Raw genomic sequence first — 22093 nt, forward strand, 5'->3', positions numbered from 1 at the left:
AAAAGGGTGAGTGGTGCACTTAGGAGTCTGTGGAGACAAAGAACTTTGTCCTTGGAGGCAAAGAGGGGAATGTATGAGAGTATAGTTTTACCAACGCTCTTATATGGGTGTGAAGCATGGGTGATGAATGTTGCAGCGAGGAGAAGGCTGGAGGCAGTGGAGATGTCATGTCTGAGAGCAATGTGTGGTGTGAATATAATGCAGAGAATTCGTAGTTTGGAAGTTAGGAGGAGGTGCGGGATTACCAAAACTGTTGTCAGAGGGCTGAGGAAGGGTTGTTGAGGTGGTTCGGACATGTAGAGAGAATGGAGCGAAACAAAGTGACTTCAATAGTGTATCAGTCTGTAGTGGAAGGAAGGCGGGGTAGGGGTCGGCCTAGGAAAGGTTGGAGGGAGGGGGTAAAGGAGGTTTTGTGTGCGAGGGGCTTGGACTTCCAGCAGGCATGCGTGAGCGTGTTTGATAGGAGTGAATGGAGACAAATGGTTTTTAATACTTGACGTACTGTTGGAGTGTGAGCAAAATAACATTTATGAAGGGGTTCAGGGAAACCGGCAGGCCGGACTTGAGTCCTGGAGATGGGAAGTACAGTGCCTGCACTCTGAAGGAGGGGTGTTAATGTTGCAGTTTAAAAACTGTAGTGTAAAGCACCCTTCTGGCAAGACAGTGATGGAGTGAATGATGGTGAAAGTTTTTCTTTTTCGGGCCACCCTGCCTTGGTGGGAATCGGCCAGTGTGCTAATAATAATAAATAAATATGTATATATATATATATATATATATATATATATATATATATATATATATATATATATATATATATATATATATATATATATATATATATATATATATACATGCAGAAGAGAAGTGTATCTCTCAGTATACACTGAGAGGTGTATATATGTATGATTAAAGTATTCTTGACTGGTGGTAAATATGTAACAAGAAACCTTAATGACCCTAGTGTAGTCGACACCGTTGACCTCCCTCCCTCCCTCCCTCCCCCCCTCCCCCCCTCCCTCCCTACCTCCCTCCCTCCCTCCCCATTAACGAATCCAGATTAGCACATCAGTAATTGAATTAGAATCAAAGTAAGAATTAGAATCAGAACAAAAGAAAACTTGAGCATTGAATTTGATATCGGAATTGAAATTGACGTGTCAATTTCTAAAACCAAAACAAGAGAGATATCGAAGTTCTCATCTGTGTACAGTTGACCAGAATCTTACAGATCCAACCAATTTCATGAAAATCCTACAAATCCAATCGATTTCATGAGATCCTGCAAAAAAATATCTCCCAGTGTGTTAGTAAGCAGGAGCGGCTCCAGGTACCTCGGTCGCGCTCATGTGCACCTAGATTCCATATAATTTAGAAAACCTATACTCATGGCCTACTTCCGATAGAAGTATATTCCACGGGTGATGCTGCTTTGATAATGGCGTAAATCACGATAGTGCTGGGGATTTGTTTCACAGTTGTTGTACACACACACACACACACACACACACACACACACACACACACACACACACACACACACACACATACAATGAGAGACATACACCTCTCGCTGTATAAAAATTATGAGCTATATACCTCTGTGTATACATACTTAAAAGCACACACCTTTCTGTTTGTCATGATTGAGAAATACACACTTCATTGTATATAAACTCAAAGATGCACATCTTCTACAATGTATATACATTGAAAGATACATTTATGTCTCGGTGCACATACACTCGAGGTGTGTATGTGTGTGTGTGTGTGTGTGTGTGTGTGTGTGTGTGTGTGTGTGTGTGTGTGTGTGTGTGTGTTTCTCATCATGTACATCATTGAGAAGCATATGTACCTCAGTGTATATACGTACAGCGAGTATACAGTGTGTATACACCGACATACCTGGGTGTATACACACTACAAGTTCACGTTACTGCTGATGCTTGATGATTCAACAAATTAAATGGTAGAGGAAAAATATATATATGAATATTTTATACGTTTAGTTGTCAGTCTTGCTGATGACGCCTGGGATGAGGCTAATTAACTGGTGCAATTATTAAGACTAATTAACTAGCGCAATTATGAATGATTCTGGATGTCTGGAGAGTGTCAAAAGTGTAATTGTTGAATATATGCCGTTTAGAAAAGGCAGTATTTTAAAATTTATTAATATATATATGTTTTTTTGTATAACATACCGTGTCACCGTAGCTGGAGTGCCAGCTCACTCGGCTCACACACTGAGGTCTGGGGGTTGATCCCGGTACGGCTGGAAAACATTAAGACGTGTTTCCATAAGACACCTGCTGTCTATTTTCACCCATCAGTAAAATAGGTACCTGGGTGTTAGTAGTACAGAATTGACCTAATTTGCGGGAAATGCTCAGGCATAACAAACGGCTTTCTGTATAGTACTATGTCAGTGACGTCAGCTCTGCCTGCATACCTTGTGCAGGTACTTGTAGAAATAAAGACATTATTATTATTATTATTATTATTATTATTATTATTATTATTATTATTATTATTATTATTATCACACCACCGAGGCGGAGTGACCTAAATATATATATATATATATATATATATATATATATATATATATATATATATATATATATATATATATATATATATATATGTATGTATGTATATATTAGCATCTGATCTGCACTGCCCATCATCAAGAAAGCTCCATCAGTATTCAGACATTACTTAAAGGTTTACAATAGTTGCAGCAACATCAAAGGTATTCTGTCAACACTTTACTTGCTCCAGTTAAGGTTGACAACAATATTAGCAGTGGTCGAGGGGCTGATCATTTTGTCTGCGTAAACAAGTGATTACCAAGCATTGTGTCGCTCCAGTGATGACCAGATTCATAACCCTTCATAGCCACGCCATGTATTGACCGAGTTCATTACCGCTAGATTGCCGGGTTGCTGGCACAACAGCCGCTGAGCTCTATATTGGCTTATTGTGTGGAATGTGTTCAAACAGTCTTTATAAGTGTGACTGGCTAATTGACTGCCGTAATGGCATGTAATCTCAGCCACTGGAATTCACATTTGCATTAACTTGCTAAGTGCAGCTTCGTATCCTCATTTGTGTAGGTTTCCGCTATGCTTTTGTTTTTATTCTGGTCAGTGTGGCTTTTTTTTTTTTAGGACTTTGGCAATTTCCCCTTTGGATTTGTGTTTACTTAGAAATTAACAAGTAGAGAAACCCTAGAGAACAAATGAATTTGATAGTTAAAAACGAAAGAGGAACACTTACGGTGACAACCTTCACTCAATTCTCGGCACTTTAGTATTAAAGTTCCTTGTTAAGGTTAAATTAGGCTGTCACTGACAGCATCCTTCTCATAGTAACAAGGTTGGTCTATGGTTAATGGGGTTTAAAGCCTATCTACACTAGGAGCCATTATGGCCGAGGGTGACTTTGATGTCATCAGACTACTTTAATCCATAAAATAATTAAAGTAAACTCACAGTGTATATACACAAATAAACACCTCTCAGTGTACGTATATATCCTACAAATTTGATAATTTACAAACAGCTAAGAATATATCAATCTCATTCTTCTTACACCGGGACAATGGCCGGGAGAGTGATGCACACATCACTTCTGAGAATATCTGCTCTAATGTTTACATGTTAGTGATGATAAATTAGACACATGTGCAACTCTTGGGTATCTTTATTGAGGAAACGTTTCGCCACACAGTGGCTTCATCAGTCCATACGTAGGAGAAACTTGAAGAACAGGAGGAGAATGAGGCAATCAGTCGATGTGTTCAGTCCATCAATCTTGATGTCATATTGAGTTATGGAGCATTTGTAACAAGATATATCTACACCATGAGGTCTGGTCTTAGACCGGGCCGCGGGGGCGTTGACCCCCGAAACCCTCTCCAGGTAAACTCCAGGTAAACTCCAGGTAAACTCCAGGTAAACCAGGATTTGATGAATTCACCCAGCAGGTAAACACTGTTAGCAAGCCGTATCATTGCTAATATCTTCAACACAATATATATTAAAATATATCGGTTATATTTCTAGGGCTCTGGTGGCCTGGTGGTTAACGCTCTCGCTTCACACGGTGAGGGCCTGGGTTCGATTCCCAGCCAGAGTAGAAACATTGGACGTGTTTCTTTCCACCTGTTGTCTATGTTCCCCATCAGTAAAATGGGTACTTGGGTGTTAGTCGACTGGTGTGGGTCGCATCCTGGGACACTGACCTAAGGAGGCCTGGTCACAGACCGGGCCGCGGGGGCGTTGACCCCCGGAACTCTCTCCAGGTAAACTCCAGGTAAACCATGATTTTCAAAGAGGTGGATTTGTCAGCCAGTGGAAGTCATCGGTCAGACGACCAAAAGCTCCAGCTGTGGGTCATCATATGACCGAGACACGCATCAGGAAACGCTTGCCCTGTTTCCTGACAAACATTACACCTACCAATCTTCAACACAGATGAGCCCTGTACTTGACTGAAGAAGCCTACTGTGTAGGCGAAACGTTTCATAATAAAGATACCTAACTGTTGCATATGTGTCTTACCTAACAACCTGTCGGTATTTTATACCATTTTAATGTTCAAGAAACATATGCAATAGGCATCTTTATTCCGAAACGTTTCGCCTACACAGTAGGCTTCTTCAGTCGAGTACAATAATAAGAAGCCTACTGTGAAGGCGAAACGTTTCGGAATGCCTAACTGTGTGGGTGGGTGTGAGTTGGACCTGACTAGCTTGTGCTACTAGGTCTGATCCCGTGCTCCTTCCTTAAGTGGAAGTGACCTGACTAGGTGGGTCATTGGGCTAATCCGGAGAGGGGGCATGGACTTGCATTGCATGGGTCAGTAGGTCTGCTGCAGTGTTCCTTCTTTCTTATGTTCTTATGCGTCTTAATTACCAACCTCTCGGTATTGTATACCATTTTGATATTGACAGATGAGTCCTGTTGATTTCCATATTGTGTGAGTTTCCCTGAGAATGACGTTTCTGGTTTTACTGATTCCTGGTCTGGATGGGAGTCAGTGACAGCCGATACACTGACACCATCACTGAATACCGACTCCGGGAACCTCTTAATCCAACCCTTGCTATACTAACCGACTGTTTTGATCTGGGGGAAGAGATCTTCCTTGATGATGATAATTATCATTATTAATCACAGTTGATAATAATCCTGCCACACATGTAGGATTATCACCTGTCAGTGTTATAGTTGTCGTGTCAGTGCCACGGTTGTCGTGTCAGTGCCATGGTTGTCGTGTCAGTGCCATGGTTGTCTTGTCAGTGCCATGGTTGTTGTGCCAGTGCCACGACTGTCGTTTCAGTGCCACGGTTGTCGTGTCAGTGCCACGACTGTCGTGTCAGTGCCACGGTTGTCGTGTCAGTGCCACGACTGTCGTGTCAGTGCCACGGTTGTCGTGTCAGTGCCACGACTGTCGTGTCAGTGCCATGGTTGTCGTGTCAGTGCCATGGTTGTCGTGTCAGTGCCACGACTGTCGTGTCAGTGCCACGGTTGTCGTGTCAGTGCCACGACTGTCGTGTCAGTGCCACGGTTGTCGTGTCAGTGCCACGACTGTCGTGTCAGTACCATGGTTGTCGTGTCAGTGCCATGGTTGTCCTGTCAGTGCCACGACTGTCGTGTCAGTGCCACGGTTGTCGTGTCAGTGCCACGACTGTCGTGTCACGGAACAAAACATTGCAGTTTCGAGAATATCTTGACAGACTGGCCTAGTAATACTGAAGAAATATTAGAACCAGAATTAAACAAGAATATTCGGTGTGAAACGTTTCCCCCATCTGTGACACTTTTCAGTCCAACAATGAGAATGTCCTGGAGACAGTGGAAGACATGGAGACGTATGTTTAAGTTTATATATTCAGTTAACAAGATGACTGTGATCTCTAACACGACAGAAAAGAGCATTGTTAGTGTCGGCAAGTCTAACACTTCCTTTATATTCTTTAAATCTGTCAGAAAGAGAGCGGCCAGCTTCAATAAAGTACCAGAGAAGACAAGTGGAGCAAGATATGGCGTGGACTCCAGAAGCATCAGTGGCAGGAGGAGAGGATTCGAGTAGATTGCTACGAAGAGAGTTTGGCGAAAAGCAAATTCGATGTTTAAAAGAGGGATGATACTGTTAAGCTTCAGGAGGCTGGAAATACGTATAGGGAAGGCAAAGAACAGGAGATCTCATAGATTAAGAGAGGAGGAAGTGAATCCGGCACGCGGCAAGTTAAGGAACGGGGCTAGGAACTAGGACTCGACCCCTGTAACCACACATAAGTATATATAGGTACACACACACATATGATACAATAGAGCTCGTGAAGCAGGAACAGTAGACCTAGCAACAACCAGCGAAGAGGCGGGGCCAGGAGCTGTGAATCGACACCTGCAACCACAAATAGGCGAGCACACACACACGATAGACGTCATCATTGAAATATAAATATAAATTTGATCAAACAAGCAATAAAATGCCTTTAACTCTCGCAGTGATACCAATCACTCGTCAGTATTTCCCAGTCAGTGTTCATGCTCTAACGTGTTAATATACAGATTTCAGTTGACACATAAAAACTCAGATATTCAGTTGATTTTATCAACACATGAAAGAGATGTTACTCTTGATGATTATGAATATTATCGCCTTGATTCTGTTTTGATTCTCGGGGCGATGAGAGAAGCAATGTGTGTGAGGAGGTTTGTGTCTCACTGTGTGTGTGTGTGTGAGGTCTGTGTCTCACTGTGTGTGTGTGAGGTTTGTGTCTCACTGTGTGTGTGAGTAGGCTTGACTCTCACTGTGTGTATGTGAGGAGGCTTGTGTCTCGCTGTGTGTGTGAGGAGGCTTGTGTCTCACTGTGTGTGTGTGAGAAAGCTTGTGTCTCGTTGTGTGTGAGGAGGCTTGTGTCTCACTGTGTGTGTGTGAGGTTTGTGTCTCACTGTGTGTGTGTGAGTAGGCTTGACTCTCACTGTATGTATGTGAGGAGGCTTGTGTCTCGCTGTGTGTGTGAGGAGGCTTGTGTCTCGCTGTGTATGTGAGGAGGCTTGTGTCTCACTTTGTGTGTAAGGAGGTTTGTGTCTCACTTTGTGCGTGTGAGGAGGCTTGTGTCTCACTGTGCGTGTGAGTAGGCTTTTGTCTCGCTATACGTAACTATTTCAAAACTATGGATTTAGACGCTATTCCGAACTCAGATTGTGAACCCGCAAAATCCAAACCCGCGGGTTCGGACGATTTCGCTTCAGTAAATCCGAACCCGCGGGTTCGAACGCACGACATAAAAGCCGCGACTTCTCTCCTACATTATTCATTAATTTCAGATAGTTATTGTATATTTAAACACCCCAAAAAACAATGAAATTTCATTTGGTTTAACATTTTATGACAGAGAAACGAGGTTTTAATTAAAACCGGCGTAAAAGTAAGGTACGAAATTTAATAAGAGTTTAGGTTTAATGTGTACAAACAAATAAATATATATTTTTGCTCCCGACTCAGGCAATTCAGATCAAGCGGAATAAATTAATGACATTATAGGAATGTGATGCGAACGTATATTTTTATTTTATATATTTATATGTGCGTTGTTTTCCGTATTTTTCGCAGTTTCTCTTTTTATGTATTGCGTCAACTCTGTGGATGAACTTCAAGCCTTTCTACCTCTCCTCTCTCTCTCTCTCTCTCTCTCTCTCTCTCTCATAAGGTCACTCATAAGGTTATGTAAACTAGTGTTAATGCCTGACGTACACACACACACACACACACACACACACACACACACACACACACACACACACACACACACACACACACACACACCGGGTGCTTTATGCAGCATGTCAGGCCCATCTTGGAGTACGTAGCACCAGTATGGAACCCACACCTGAGGAAGAATGTTAGGAAACTGGAGAAAGTGCAGAAGTAGGCAACAAGACTAGTCCCAGAGCTAAGGGGTGTGAGCTGCGAGGAAAGGCTAGAGGAATTAAACCTAACAACTCTGGAGGACAGAAAACCCATACCTGGCGTATACCTGGAGGGTGTTCCGGGGGTCAACGCCCCCGCTGTCAGGTCCATGACCAGATCGCGGTGGTTCAGAGCCTGATCAACCAGGCTGTTACTGCTGGCCGCTCGCAAACCGACGTATAAATCAGAGCCATTTTGGTCAGGTACTGTCTGTCTTCAAGGTGCTGGACAGGCACCTAAAGTCAGTACCTGACCAATCCGGGCTGTGGTTCTTACGTAGGTTTACGTGCGATCAGCAGTAACACCTTGGTTGATCAGACCCTGATCCATCACGAGGCCTGATCTCAGACCGAGCCGCGGGGGCGTTGACCCCCAAAACCCTCTCCGGGTAAACTCCAGGTCTCAAAGTATCTGTCCAGTTCCCACTAGAAGACAGCAAAGAGTCTATTGGTAATCCCCCTTACGTATGATGGGAGGCAGTCATAAGAGACATGATAACAACATACAAATTACTAAGGGCGGGCAAAGACAGGCTGTTTGAGAGAGGGAAGCAGGTACTTGGGGGCACAACTGGAAGCTAAAGACACAGATGAATCACAGGGATGTCAGAAAGTGTTTCTTTAGTCTCAGGGAGGTCGCGAAAGGGTATGACCTCGACGAAAAATTGATGGAGGCAGACTCCATGCATAGTTTTAGGGATAGATACGATAGGGCTCACGAGGCTAGGAGAGAGTGAATCTGGCAAGCGACAAGTTGAAATTCGGAGCCAGGAGCTAAGACCACTGCAACCACATATAGATGAGTCACCCACTCATTGTTTCAGAGTTATCCACTCAGCTGACCCGAAATAAACAAAAGAGCTTAAAGGTCTTCCTCCATTCTTTTTTTTCTTGGGATCATCATCACTCTGGTGGCTCGTGTGTGACCACCAGGGGCCCCCAGCAGGATAATGACCCTCAAGGGGGATGGGAGAGTACCAGGGCCACCTGCAGGGAAGGGTCATTCCGGCCTTGCCTTAGCGTGGCGCCGTCGACCTCATCAGCGTCGTGGCTTGTCCCTCTCCTCTTCCTCCTTCCAGTGGCTTTCCGTTTCGCTTACTGTTTTTCCCCTCCTCAGTGAAAGAAGCATAGCAGTGCGTCACTTTAGAGCTTCACTGTGGCTTGGTGCGTCACTCAGAGCTTCACCTCTCAGTGTACATATGCCGGCCCGGCTGTGTGCGCTTCCACCTTCAATAATTGTCTTTTCTGACCAATAGCAGCGCCGCCTTGATCAACTGTAGCTCTGTGGCAGCAACCAGTCACAGGCTAGACGATGGTGCACCAACGTCTGTACACCGTCGTGCGTCGCCTGTGCAACGTCGTGCATCGCCTGTGCAACATCGTGCGCGGTTCTCCATATACTGACAACCAATAGCAACGTTCGACAGAGACCCGCAAAAAAAAAAAAGAGGGCGAGCGCACGCACTGCCTGACGCACACACTGCTGCTGGAAGAACAGTGTGTTTCATCTCTCACCACAAACTGTTACTGCTTAATAAATCTCCGGCGAGCACCCTTTATTATGCACCCTGCCAGGCGCCCCCGACGTTATGCCGCTGATGCTTGTCTGGCGAGGGTTAAGGACGACATAACTAGTGTTCTCCGCTGCTAATGTGTTCGTTTCATTTAGCTTTTAAATCAACACTTTTCTACATTCATCCATCCCCCCAGTCCTAATATTACCAAACAAAACAATTACTTTGTTTTGCTTTAAGTACTGGACGTGTTTCTTGTGAGTTGTTTCACTGAGGTGACCTGAGACGTGTTGGTATATGGCTTAAAATAATAATAATAATTAAAATGTAATAGTTGTCTTTAGTGAAATAAACTTGATAAGCTACTGGCATTACCCATATACCTTCGTCTGAACTAATTATCTGGGTTTCCGTTTATTTCTGTATCCGACTCAGCAAAACGAGATGAACAGACAGAGGAAACTAATACACCCTTACAGAGTACAATAAGATCCAAACCAGACTCTACCACTCTCACGCAGAACACACTCAAGGGTCACCACACTTGTACAGAACACACTCAAGGGTCACCACACTTGTACAGAACACACTCAAGGGTCACCACACTTGTACAGAACACACTCAAGGGTCACCACACTTGTACAGAACACACTCAAGGGTCACCACACTTGTACAGAACACACTCAAGGGTCACCACACTTGTACAGAACACACTCAAGGGTCACCACACTTGTACAGAACACACTCAAGGGTCACCACACTTGTACAGAATACACTCAAGGGTCATCACACTCGTACAGAACACACTCAAGGGTCACCACATTTGTACAGAATACACTCAAGGGTCACCACACTTGTACAGAACACACTCAAGGGTCACCACACTTGTACAGAACACACTCAAGGGTCACCACACTTGTACAGAACACACTCAAGGGTCACCACACTTGTACAGAATACACTCAAGGGTCATCACACTCGTACAGAACACACTCAGGCACCGCAACACCATACAAAACTCATTCAGACTCCTCCACAATCATACAAAACACAGACACCATCACACCCACAAGACTTTACCCATACAAAACTTATTCATATCTCACCACAATTACAGAACAAAGAAAATCACAGAGCACAAGACTATTACAAAATACGTCCATTAAGCGCTAAAACATTACGCTAAACACAGTGCCCACAGAATTCAGAGACAGACTCCCACAGAACAGTGCCAAAGTGTCCTAGAAAGCCGTAGATTGCCTCCCAGACAACTAGCTGCCAGAGACCCACAGCCCTTCCCTAAGCGGCCGCTTGAGCCACAGACATAACAACATCACTATTTTCCCCCGACCAATCCGGGAGGAAATTTATGGGCTTTAATTTGATTCGCTAAGATATTTCCCCACCGCACATAAACAAGGTAGCAGCTTGAGCTAACGACCCACTTGGCAGTTTTCAGGCGGTGCAATCAGACTCGGAGGGAAGGACGATCCCAAGTTTATGTCTTCGGAAACAGTTTCGTCTCTATTTGGTGTAACTGTTTACATTGGCGTCTTTTATGTAGTTACCGTTAAGCTCCGACCCCGGCAACTTGTCTAGGGATTAGTATGTTGGTTATTCAACCTATCTGCATAAGTAGGATTCCAACGTACGTGTAAGTCAACATGCAACATATCGGACCCTGGAATGGATCCTATAACTTATTCAGATGCAACAAAAAGAAGAGGCAACGAGGGAGGGTTGGCTAGTATGTCAATGAGTCGCTCATTAGCTCGGAATTACTACTGTCTGGAAAAATCCAAATATCTTGTTGCTGAGTGACTTCAACTTAAGACACCTAAAATGGAGAAATGTGGCAAATAATGTTTTAGCAGAAATAACCCCAGGAGGCAGCTCACACACACATGAGCTATTGAATCTCCACAACAAATTCACCTTCAGCCAACAAATAGTAGAACCAACAAGACTAGAAAATACATTTGACCTTATCTTCACTAATAATGATGATCTGGTACGGAATATAACAATATCAAAGACAATACACTAATCACAACATAGTAGAGGTACAAACATGGGCTCATGACCAGCAAAATGAGATCAGTTATGAGGGTACCTTCACCAAACTCAACTTCAGTGACAAAAATACACAGTTGGGTCAAATTAACCTTGTCCTAAATGAAACAAGCTGGGAAGATACCATAAACAGCACGGATCCGAACCTTTGCCTAGAAAAAATTAACTCGGGCACTTGAGGTCTGCTCAAGGCATATTCCCAAAGTAGAAGATGTAAACTAGAAAGAGAGATGCTTCCTCTATAGGCGAAGGCATAGAATCACAGAGCTGCTGAAAGGGGCCAGTTTATCTGCGACACGGATTGAAGCACTGGCCAAAGAAATAGAAAACATCGAACTTAAGCTTAAGGAGCCAAGAACCTAAAACCATAAATGAAACTGAAAAATAAGTTCTTTTCTTATGCTAAATCTAGGGCAAAAACCACATCCGGTATTGGACCCTTCCTTAAACAAGATGGAACTTACACAGATAACAGCAAAGAAATGAGTGAGATACTGAAGTCCCAATATGACTCGCCGTTTAGTAAGCCGTTAGCCAGACTAAGAGTCGATAACCTACATGATTTTTTATGACTGAGACTCAAAATATAGTTAATTCAAGAATTTTGGACATAACCATAACACCACAGAACTTCTAAAAGACAATAAATGACATGTCCATGCAGTCTGCCCCAGGCCTAGACTCGTGGAACTCTGTGTTCATCAAGAACTGAGGAAACCCCCTTTCATGTGCCTTAAATATTCTGTGGAGAGGGAACACAGACAGGAATCATCCCCCAGTCACTAAAAACAACAGACATAGCCCCGCTTCACAAAGGTGGAAGTAAACCAATTGCAAAGAATAGCACTAACTTCTTATATCAAAACATCTTTGAAAAAGTTCTGAGAAGCAAGATCGCCAACCACCTAGATGCCCACCAACTGCACGACCCAGGGCAGCATGGATTTAGAGCAGGTCGCTCCTGCCTCTCATAACTACTGGACCACTATGACATGGTCTTGGATGCACTAGAGGACAAACAAAATGCAGATGTAGTATACACAGACTTTGCAGAAGCCTTCAATAAGTGCGATCATATGCAATAGTATACAAAATACGTGATAAAGGAATAACGGGAAAAGTGGATCTATAACTTCTTCACAAATAGAACACAAAGAGTAACAGTAAACAGGTTAAAGTCAAAGGCGACTACAATAAAAAGCTCTGTTCCTCAAGGTACAGTACTCGCTCCCATTATTTTCCTCATCCTCATATGTGACATAGACAGATGTAAGTCACAGCACCGTGTCCTTCGCTGATGACACCAGAATTTTTATGACAGTGTCACCCACTGAGGACACCGCAAATCTCCAAGTGGACATTAACCAAGTCTTTAAATGGGCTTCAGAAAACAACATGAAGTTCAATGAAGACAAATTTTAATTACTCCGCTAGGAAAAACTGGACGAAATAAAAACTGGATTGGAGTATAAAACAAATTCCAACCACAAGAGAGCGAAAAATTGAATATGGAGGACCTGGGAGTGATAATGTCAAAGAATCTCACTTCCAAAGATCACAACAATATTCTATTACATCTGCTAGGAAAATGATAGGATGGATAATGAGAATCTTCAAAACTAAGGATGCCATGAGCGCTAAGAGACAACACAATAAGTGTCAGGGGCCCAAGACTGTTAAACTGCCTCCCAGCATACATAAGGATTACCAATAGACCCCTGACTGTCTTCAAGATGGAACTGGACAGATACCTAAAGTCAGTGCCTGACCAGCCGGGCTGTGGCTCATATGTCAGTTTTAACACATACTTCCTCTCAGTTTTTACACAGGAGGATACCAGCGATATTCCAGTAATGATAAATTATGTAGAACAGGACGATAATAAACTGTGCACTATTAGGGTCACAAGTGACATGGTCCTTAGGCAAATAGATAAATTAAAACCTAACAAATCCCCAGGCCCTGATGAACTGTATGCAAGGGTTCTAAAGGAATGTAAAGAGGAGCTTAGCACACCTTTGGCTAATCTTTTCAACATATCACTACAAACTGGCATGGTGCCAGATAAGTGGAAAATGGCAAATGTGATACCTATTTTCAAAACAGGTGACAGGTCCTTAGCTTCGAACTATAGACCAATAAGCCTGACCTCCATAGTGGGAAAATTTATGGAATCAATAATTGCCGAGGCAGTTCGTAGCCACCTTGAAAAGCATAAATTAATCAACGAATCTCAGCATGGTTTTACAAAGGGGCGTTCCTGCCTTACGAATTTATTAACTTTTTTCACTAAGGTATTTGAGAAGGTAGATCATGGTAATGAATATGATATTGTGTATATGGACTTCAGTAAGGCTTTTGACAGGGTCCCACATCAGAGACTGTTGAGGAAAATTAAAGCACATGGAATAGGAGGAGAAATTTTTTCCTGGATAGAGGCATGGTTGACAAATAGGCAGCAGAGAGTTTGCATAAATGGGGAGAAATCAGAGTGGGGAAGTGTCACGAGCGGTGTTCCACAGGGGTCAGTGTTGGGCCCCCTGCTGTTCACAATCTACATAAACGACATAGATGAGGGCATAAAGAGCGACATCGGCAAGTTTGCCGATGACACCAAAATAGGCCGTCGAATTCATTCTGACGAGGACATTCGAGCACTCCAGGAAGATTTGAATAGACTGATGCAGTGGTCGGAGAAGTGGCAGATGCAGTTTAATATAGACAAATGCAAAGTTCTAAATGTTGGACAGGACAATAACCATGCCACATATAAACTAAATAATGTAGATCTTAATATTACGGATTGCGAAAAAGATTTAGGAGTTCTGGTTAGCAGTAATCTGAAACCAAGACAACAGTGCATAAGTGTTCGCAATAAAGCTAATAGAATCCTTGGCTTCATATCAAGAAGCATAAATAATAGGAGTCCTCAGGTTGTTCTTCAACTCTATACATCCTTGGTTAGGCCTCATTTAGATTATGCTGCACAGTTTTGGTCACCGTATTACAGAATGGATATAAATTCTCTGGAAAATGTACAAAGGAGGATGACAAAGTTGATCCCATGTATCAGAAACCTTCCCTATGAGGATAGACTAAGGGCCCTGAAACTGCACTCTCTAGAAAGACGTAGAATTAGGGGGGATATGATTGAGGTGTATAAATGGAAGACAGGAATAAATAAAGGGGATGTAAATAGTGTGCTGAAAATATCTAGCCTAGACAGGACTCGCAGCAATGGTTTTAAGTTGGAAAAATTCAGATTCAGGAAGGATATAGGAAAGTACTGGTTTGGTAATAGAGTTGTGGATGAGTGGAACAAACTCCCAAGTACCGTTATAGAGGCTAGAACGTTGTGTAGCTTTAAAAATAGGTTGGATAAATACATGAGTAGATGTGGGTGGGTGTGAGTTAGACCTGATAGCTTGTGCTACCAGGTCGGTTGCCGTGTTCCTCCCTTAAGTCAATGTGACCTGACCTGACTAGGTTGGGTGCATTGGCTTAAGCCGGTAGGAGACTTGGACCTGCCTTGCATGGGCCAGTAGGCCTTCTGCAGTGTTCCTTCGTTCTTATGTTCTTATGTGTGTGGCCAGTAGTAACAGCCTGGTTGATCAGGCCCTGATAAACCACGAGACCTGGTTATGGACTGGGGCGTGAGGACGTTGACCCCCAGAACACCCTCCAGGCATGGTTTTGATAACTTCTAAAACCCTCTGCGCTGCAGCTTCAAACATTCAGAACAGATTCCTATTAAATCAACAACAGTGGAGAGTGAAATTCAGAGACGTAGGGGCACATGTACCAGTTTTGTGCAGCACTGTATGACCCTTATGGGTCATATTGTAATAATAATAATAATAATAATAATAATAATAATAATAATAATAATAATAATAATAATAATAATAATAATAATAATAATAATAATACCAGTTTTGTGTAAAATAGAAATTTTGAGTCCTCTTCATTCGCTTTTAAAATATTTGACTATACCTCTTCTAAAAGGCTTCGGTATTTAGTGACCAATGAATCTTAGTCTGGTCAGGTACCCATTAAGTTCAGCTTGTGTGCAGGAAATTTTTTTTTTTTTTTTAAAAATCAGTTTTACAGGCTAAGAGCTGTTATCCTTCCTCAGCTCGGTTCTGATCAAAGCCCAGCCCTGTCTGAGGTATATTATCGTGCTGTATGACCCTTGTGGGTTTAGCGTTTACTTATAATTATAATATGTAAAGTAAAAGGACACAAGTGCAACTAATGTGACATTTTATTGTGGCAACGTTTTGCTCTCCAGGAGCTTTATCAAGCCGTTAAAAACACTACATGGACACAGAGGGTATATATAGGTTCAGAGTGAGGTGGTAGTAGTAGTAGTAGTAGTAGTAGTAGTAGTAGTAGTAGTAGTAGTAGTAGTAGTAGTAGTAGTAGTGACAAAAGTTGTAGTAGTAGTAATAATACAATATGGTAGAGCAATTAATTCGTACATGAGTAAAAGGATGTAAAAGCTATTACTTGGTTAACATAAAAATAGGTAAGACAAATATAGACTGGATAGAGGCAGCCTGTTTCAGTGTTCACTCTCTGTAATGTGCTTTGTGCAGTATAACAGGAGAGACTATGTGATGGCAGGGTTTACTGTTTTCAGGAGGATTCTTGCTAAGACTTCAGAGATGGTGAAGCTGACGTTGTTTTGTTTAATCGTATTCGAAACAGCGATCAATGCTGATTCGAGGCACTTGCGTCTGCGGAAATTAGTTTCTTTGATCACTAATTGGGCGTCTCTGAATTTCATGAGATGATTGGTGGAATTTCGGTGTTGTACACAGGCGTTGTTCAAGTTATCGTTCCTACATGCGTAAATGTGTTCATTGAGGCAGGTGTCGAGGTTTCTTGCTGTTTCACCTACGTAAATCTTGTCACAGCCTCCACAGGGTATAGTGTAAACTTCTGCGTTGACTGGTTCGTGGTGCTTCGATTTTGTCCTGGTTAGATCCTTTATTGAAGTGCTAGAAGCGATGGCGACTCTGGTGTTAGCTTGTGAAAGTACTTTAGAAACATTCAGTGCAACCTGGCTGTTGGGAAGAATTATAACTTTGTTGGGAGTGGTGTTGGTGCGTGGAGAATTAATGATCTGAAGAGCTCTTTTCTTGCAGTCTTTGATGAAAAAGGAAGGAAAATGTAACTCAGTGAATGTTTGGTGAATGTATGTACATTCCTCGTGAAGAAACTCAGGACTACAAATTCGGTATGCTCTTAGGAAAAACCCGATGATGATGCCTCTTTTGGTCTTGGTATCTTGACTGGAATAGAAGTGTGTGAGATCATTTTTATTGGTAGGTTTCCGATAAACTTGAAATCTTAGGTTGTTGTCTACTTTGTGAATGAGGACGTCGAGGAAAGGTAGCTTGTCATTGGACTCTTCTTCTAGTGTAAACTGGATCACCGGTTCAACTGCGTTGAGCCTTGCCTGAAGATTCTGTACATCAAAACGTTTGGGAGTTATCACGAGGACGTCGTCCACGTAACGTAACCAAGTGACGCTTGAAGGGATGATGTTGGCGAAGTGTTCGGACTCTAGGTGTTCCATGTATAAGTTGGCTAGGACGGCACTGATGGGGGACCCCATTCCCATGCCGTAGGTTTGTTTGTAGAGCTTGTTATTGAAAGAAAAAAAGTTGAAATTAACATAGAGTTCAATCAAGTCAACAAAATCTCCGGGAGGTAGAGGAAGATTAAGGTCCTGATTGACTTTACGTCGTAGAACCTCGATGGCTTTTGTGGTAGGTACTTTTGTGAACAGGGAAGTCACGTCCAAACTGCTTAGTTTCTTCTCAACCGCATCCGAAACCTCTCCATCCGTAACAAGAAGCTAAGCAGTTTGGACGTGACTCCCCTCTTCACAAAAGTACCTACCACAAAAGCCATCGAGGTTCTACGACGTAAAGTCAATCAGGACCTTAATCTTCCTCTACCTCCCGGAAATTTTGTTGACTTGATTGAACTCTGTGTTAATTTCAACTGTTTTTCTTTCAATAACAAGCTCTACAAACAAACCTACGGCATGGGAATGGGGTCCCCCATCAGTGCCGTCCTAGCCAACTTATACATGGAACACCTAGAGTCCGAACACTTCGCCAACATCATCCCTTCAAGCATCACTTGGTTACGTTACGTGGACGACGTCCTCGTAATAACTCCCAAACGTTTTGATGTACAGAATCTTCAGGCAAGGCTCAACGCAGTTGAACCGGCGATCCAGTTTACACTAGAAGAAGAGTCCAATGATAAGCTACCATTCCTCGACGTCCTCATTCACAAAGTAGACAACAACCTAAGATTTCAAGTTTATCGGAAACCTACCAATAAAAATGATTTCACACACTTCTATTCCAGTCAAGATACCAAGACCAAAAGAGGCATCATCATCGGGTTTTTCCTAAGAGCATACCGAATTTGTAGTCCTGAGTTTCTTCACGAGGAATGTATATACATTCACCAAACATTCACTGAGTTACATTTTCCTTCCTTTTTCATCAAAGACTGCAAGAAAAGAGCTCTTCAGATCATTACTTCTCCACGCACCAACACCACTCCCAACAAAGTTATAATTCTTCCCAACAGCCAGATTGCACTGAACGTTTCTAAAGTACTTTCACAAGCTAACACCAGAGTCGCCATAGCTTCTAGCATTTCAATAAAGGATCTAACCAGGACAAAATCAAAGCACCATAAATCAGTCAATGCAGAAGTTTACACTATACCCTGTGGAGACTGTGACAAGATTTACGTAGGTGAAACAGCAAGAAACCTCAACACCCGCCTCAATGAACACACTTACGCATGTAGGAATGATAACTTGAACAACGCCTGTGTACAACACCGAAATTCCACCAATCATCTCATGAAATTCAGAGACGCCCAATTAGTGATCAAAGAAACTAATTTCCGCAGACGCAAGTGCTTCGAATCAGCATTGATCGCTGTTTCGAATACGATTAAACAAAACAACGGCAGCTTCACCATCTCTGAAGTCTTAGCAAGAATCCTCCTGAAAACAGTAAACCCTGCCATCACATAGTCTCTCCTGTTATACTGCACAAAGCACATTACAGAGAGTGAACACTGAAACAGGCTGCCTCTATCCAGTCTATATTTGTCCAACCTATTTCTATGTTACCCAAGTAATAGCTTTTATATCCTTTTACTCATGTACAAATTAATTGCTCTACCATACTGTATTACTACTACTACTACAACTTTTGTCACTACTACTACTACTACCACTAGTATTGTACCTCACTCTGAACCTATATATACCCTCTGTGTCCATGTAGTGTTTGTAGGGCTTGATAAAGCTCCTGGAGAGCGAAACATTGCCTCAATAAAATGTCACATTAGTTGCACTTGTGTCCTTTTACTTTACATATTGTCGGTAATTCTACCAACTTTATTATAATTATAATAAAATAAGGTATACTGCCACCCCCGAGGACCCAACTCACAACAGTCGATTAACACCCAGGTAATACTTACTTCTAGGTGAACAGGGACAGCAGGTGTATACCTGGAAAGGGTTTTGGGGGTCAATGCCCCCATGGCCCGGTCTGTGACCAGGCCTCATGGTGGATCAGGGGCTGATCAACTAGGCTGTTACTGTTGGCTGCTCGTAAACCGACGTATGAACTACAGCCCAGCTGGCCAGGCACTGACTGTAGATGCCTGTCCAAAGCTTTCTTGAAGACAGCCAGGGGTCTATTGGTAATCCCCTTTATGTATGCTGGGAGGCAGTTAAACAGTTTTGGGCCCCTGACACTTATTGTGTTCTCTCTTATCGTGCTAGTGGTGCCCCTGCTTTTCATTGGGTGGGATGCTGCAGCATCTGCCAAGTCTTTTGCTTTCATAGGGAGTGATTTTTGTGTGCAAATTTGGTACCAATCCTTATAGGATTTTCCAAGTGTATATAATCATGTATCTCTCCTGCCTGCATCCCAGGGAGTACAGGTTAAGGAACTTCAAATATTCCCAGTCATTCTGGTGTTTTATCACACTTATGTGTGCCATGAAGGTTCTCTGTACATTTTCTAGGTCAGCAATTCCACCTGCCTTAAAAGGTGCTGTTAGTGTGCAGCAATATTCCAGCCTAGATAGAACAAGTGGCCTGAAGAGTGTCATCATGAGCTTGGCATCCCTAGTTTTGAAGGTTCTCATTATATACAGTAGGGCCCCACTTATACGGCTGGTTAGGTTCCAGGCTACCGCCGTAAAGCTGAAACCGCCGTAAAGTGGAACACCCTTTTTTTTCTACTTACAAATGCATACAAACACTAGATAACAAGTTTACACTAACATATATTAAGTTAGCAATAGAACCAGGCATCAAAAAACAATAAAAAGTACAATACACACATAGTGCACTCATTACTTACCTTAAAATATTTATAGTCTTAATCTAGGGTAAGATTAGTAGTATTTATTGTAAAAAATCAAGTGTGGTATGTATGGTAGTCAGCCGGGCTACCATACCAGGACAACCCACCTACACATAATATTCTATTACATTTAAGCATCCCAGAGCGATAAAATGTATATACAGTTCACTCATTACTTACCTTAAAATATTTGTAGTCTTAATGTAGGGTCAGGAGTAAGTAAATGAGATAAAACGAATAAATGAGAGAGAGAAAGAATGAGTGCATGAGAGAGGACAGGCGCAGAGTTATGTAAACAAACCAGGCGAAGGTAAGTTTTGTAAACAAAGTGTACACATCTGGTTTGTGTACAAGTTACATTGTGTACAGGTTGTCTCTACATTGATACGGTAGAATAAATAAAGAAGAACATTCCCATTCTCATGTAACATCATTTTGAGAAGAAATGATGCTCTGAGTGAAGGCAATGGAAATAAGTCACTCTGACTTTTTTGGGTTATCCTAGGTTCTCTACACATATGTTGTTATGTATGATAATCTATGTAACTGTATTTGTGTATACCTGAATAAACTTACTTACATACATACGAAAGGAATAATTTTCTACAGTTACCCCCAGTAACACATTTTCTCTTATGTTAGATTAGAGAAAATGTTATTCTTGGCATCATCATTATTATTATTATAATCAAATTATTATTATAATCAAAAAGAAGCGCTAAGCCACAAGGGCTATACAGCTATTCTTGGCATCACTTGTACAAGTTATCTGGCTACCACATCTCATATTTATGTTTATTTATTCTATTGTGGGGTGTATTTATCATCTTTTTATGTTATGTATCGTGTTTATTATATAATTTTGAAAAAAATATCATGGATGGATTAATGAAAATGTGTATATTAACGTAATATACAACATTTAATGAGACTCGGTGATTATTATTATTATTATCATTTCTAATATGGCGTCACTTGTGCAAGTCGTCTGCTACCACATCTCATATTTATGTTTATTCTATTGTGGGGTGTATTTATCATCTTTTTATGTTATGTATCGTGTTTATTATATAATTTTGAAAAAATATCATAGATGGATTAATGAAAATGTGTATTTAACGTAATATACGACATTTAAATGAGACTCGATGATTATTATTATCATTACTAATATGACGTCTGGAGACATAAGACACTTACTGATTTTAATGTGTACCTGCACGCCAGCACAGTATGTAAGTTTATTTAAGTACAGGTATACATAAGTATAATTATCAGAGTATATATAAAATATGAAATAACTTTTAAAAACATTTGAAATTTTGGAGTTTCCAGACAAAATGGAGAGACTTAGTGCTTACTGAGCTCACGAAGAATGTAAACAAACAGGGTGGGGCGCGGTGACCGGTGACCGTATTAGAAAGTCAGGTGGGGGGAGCTGTATAGCGAGTTTTGGTCATAATTTGAAATGACCGTATTAGCGGAACGCCATAAAGTGAAACGCCGTAAAGCGGGGCCCTGCTGTATACTGTCATTTTTCTAACAGATGCAATTGATACAATGTTGTAATCTTTGAAAGTGAGATCCTCTGACATTATCATTCCCAGGTCTTTTGCATTAGTTTTTCGCTCTTTTGTGCAGTTGAAATTTGCTTTGTACTCCTATATAGTTTTAATTTCCTCACATAAGGAAGCATGATATAAGTTTCCACTAATGCCAGGGATCGAACCATGGACACTCAGTATGTGTAACGCAGGCACCTATACATATTTGTCACTGTACCAAATTAATTTATAAACTTGAAATTGTTTGAATCTGTGCAATAACTAGAAAATGCCTCTTCTAATCAGCTTCAAATTTTAAACCCTGGTGTGTTTTCAGAATTTAAGGTTTGCATGATTATTGGGCTGCACAAGTCCCAGTTTGACAAAGTTTATCGAATAAATAGCAATATTGATTTCCATTCAATAAATAAATTATTATTATTATAATCAAAAAGAAGTGCTAAACCACAACAGTTATACAGCTCAATAAATAAATAATGCCTTGTCTTATCGGCTACAAAATATTAATACTAATACTTTCCATCAGC

The sequence above is a fragment of the Cherax quadricarinatus genome, chromosome 10 (assembly GCF_038502225.1).
Source record: "Cherax quadricarinatus isolate ZL_2023a chromosome 10, ASM3850222v1, whole genome shotgun sequence".
Classification (NCBI taxonomy): domain Eukaryota; kingdom Metazoa; phylum Arthropoda; class Malacostraca; order Decapoda; family Parastacidae; genus Cherax; species Cherax quadricarinatus.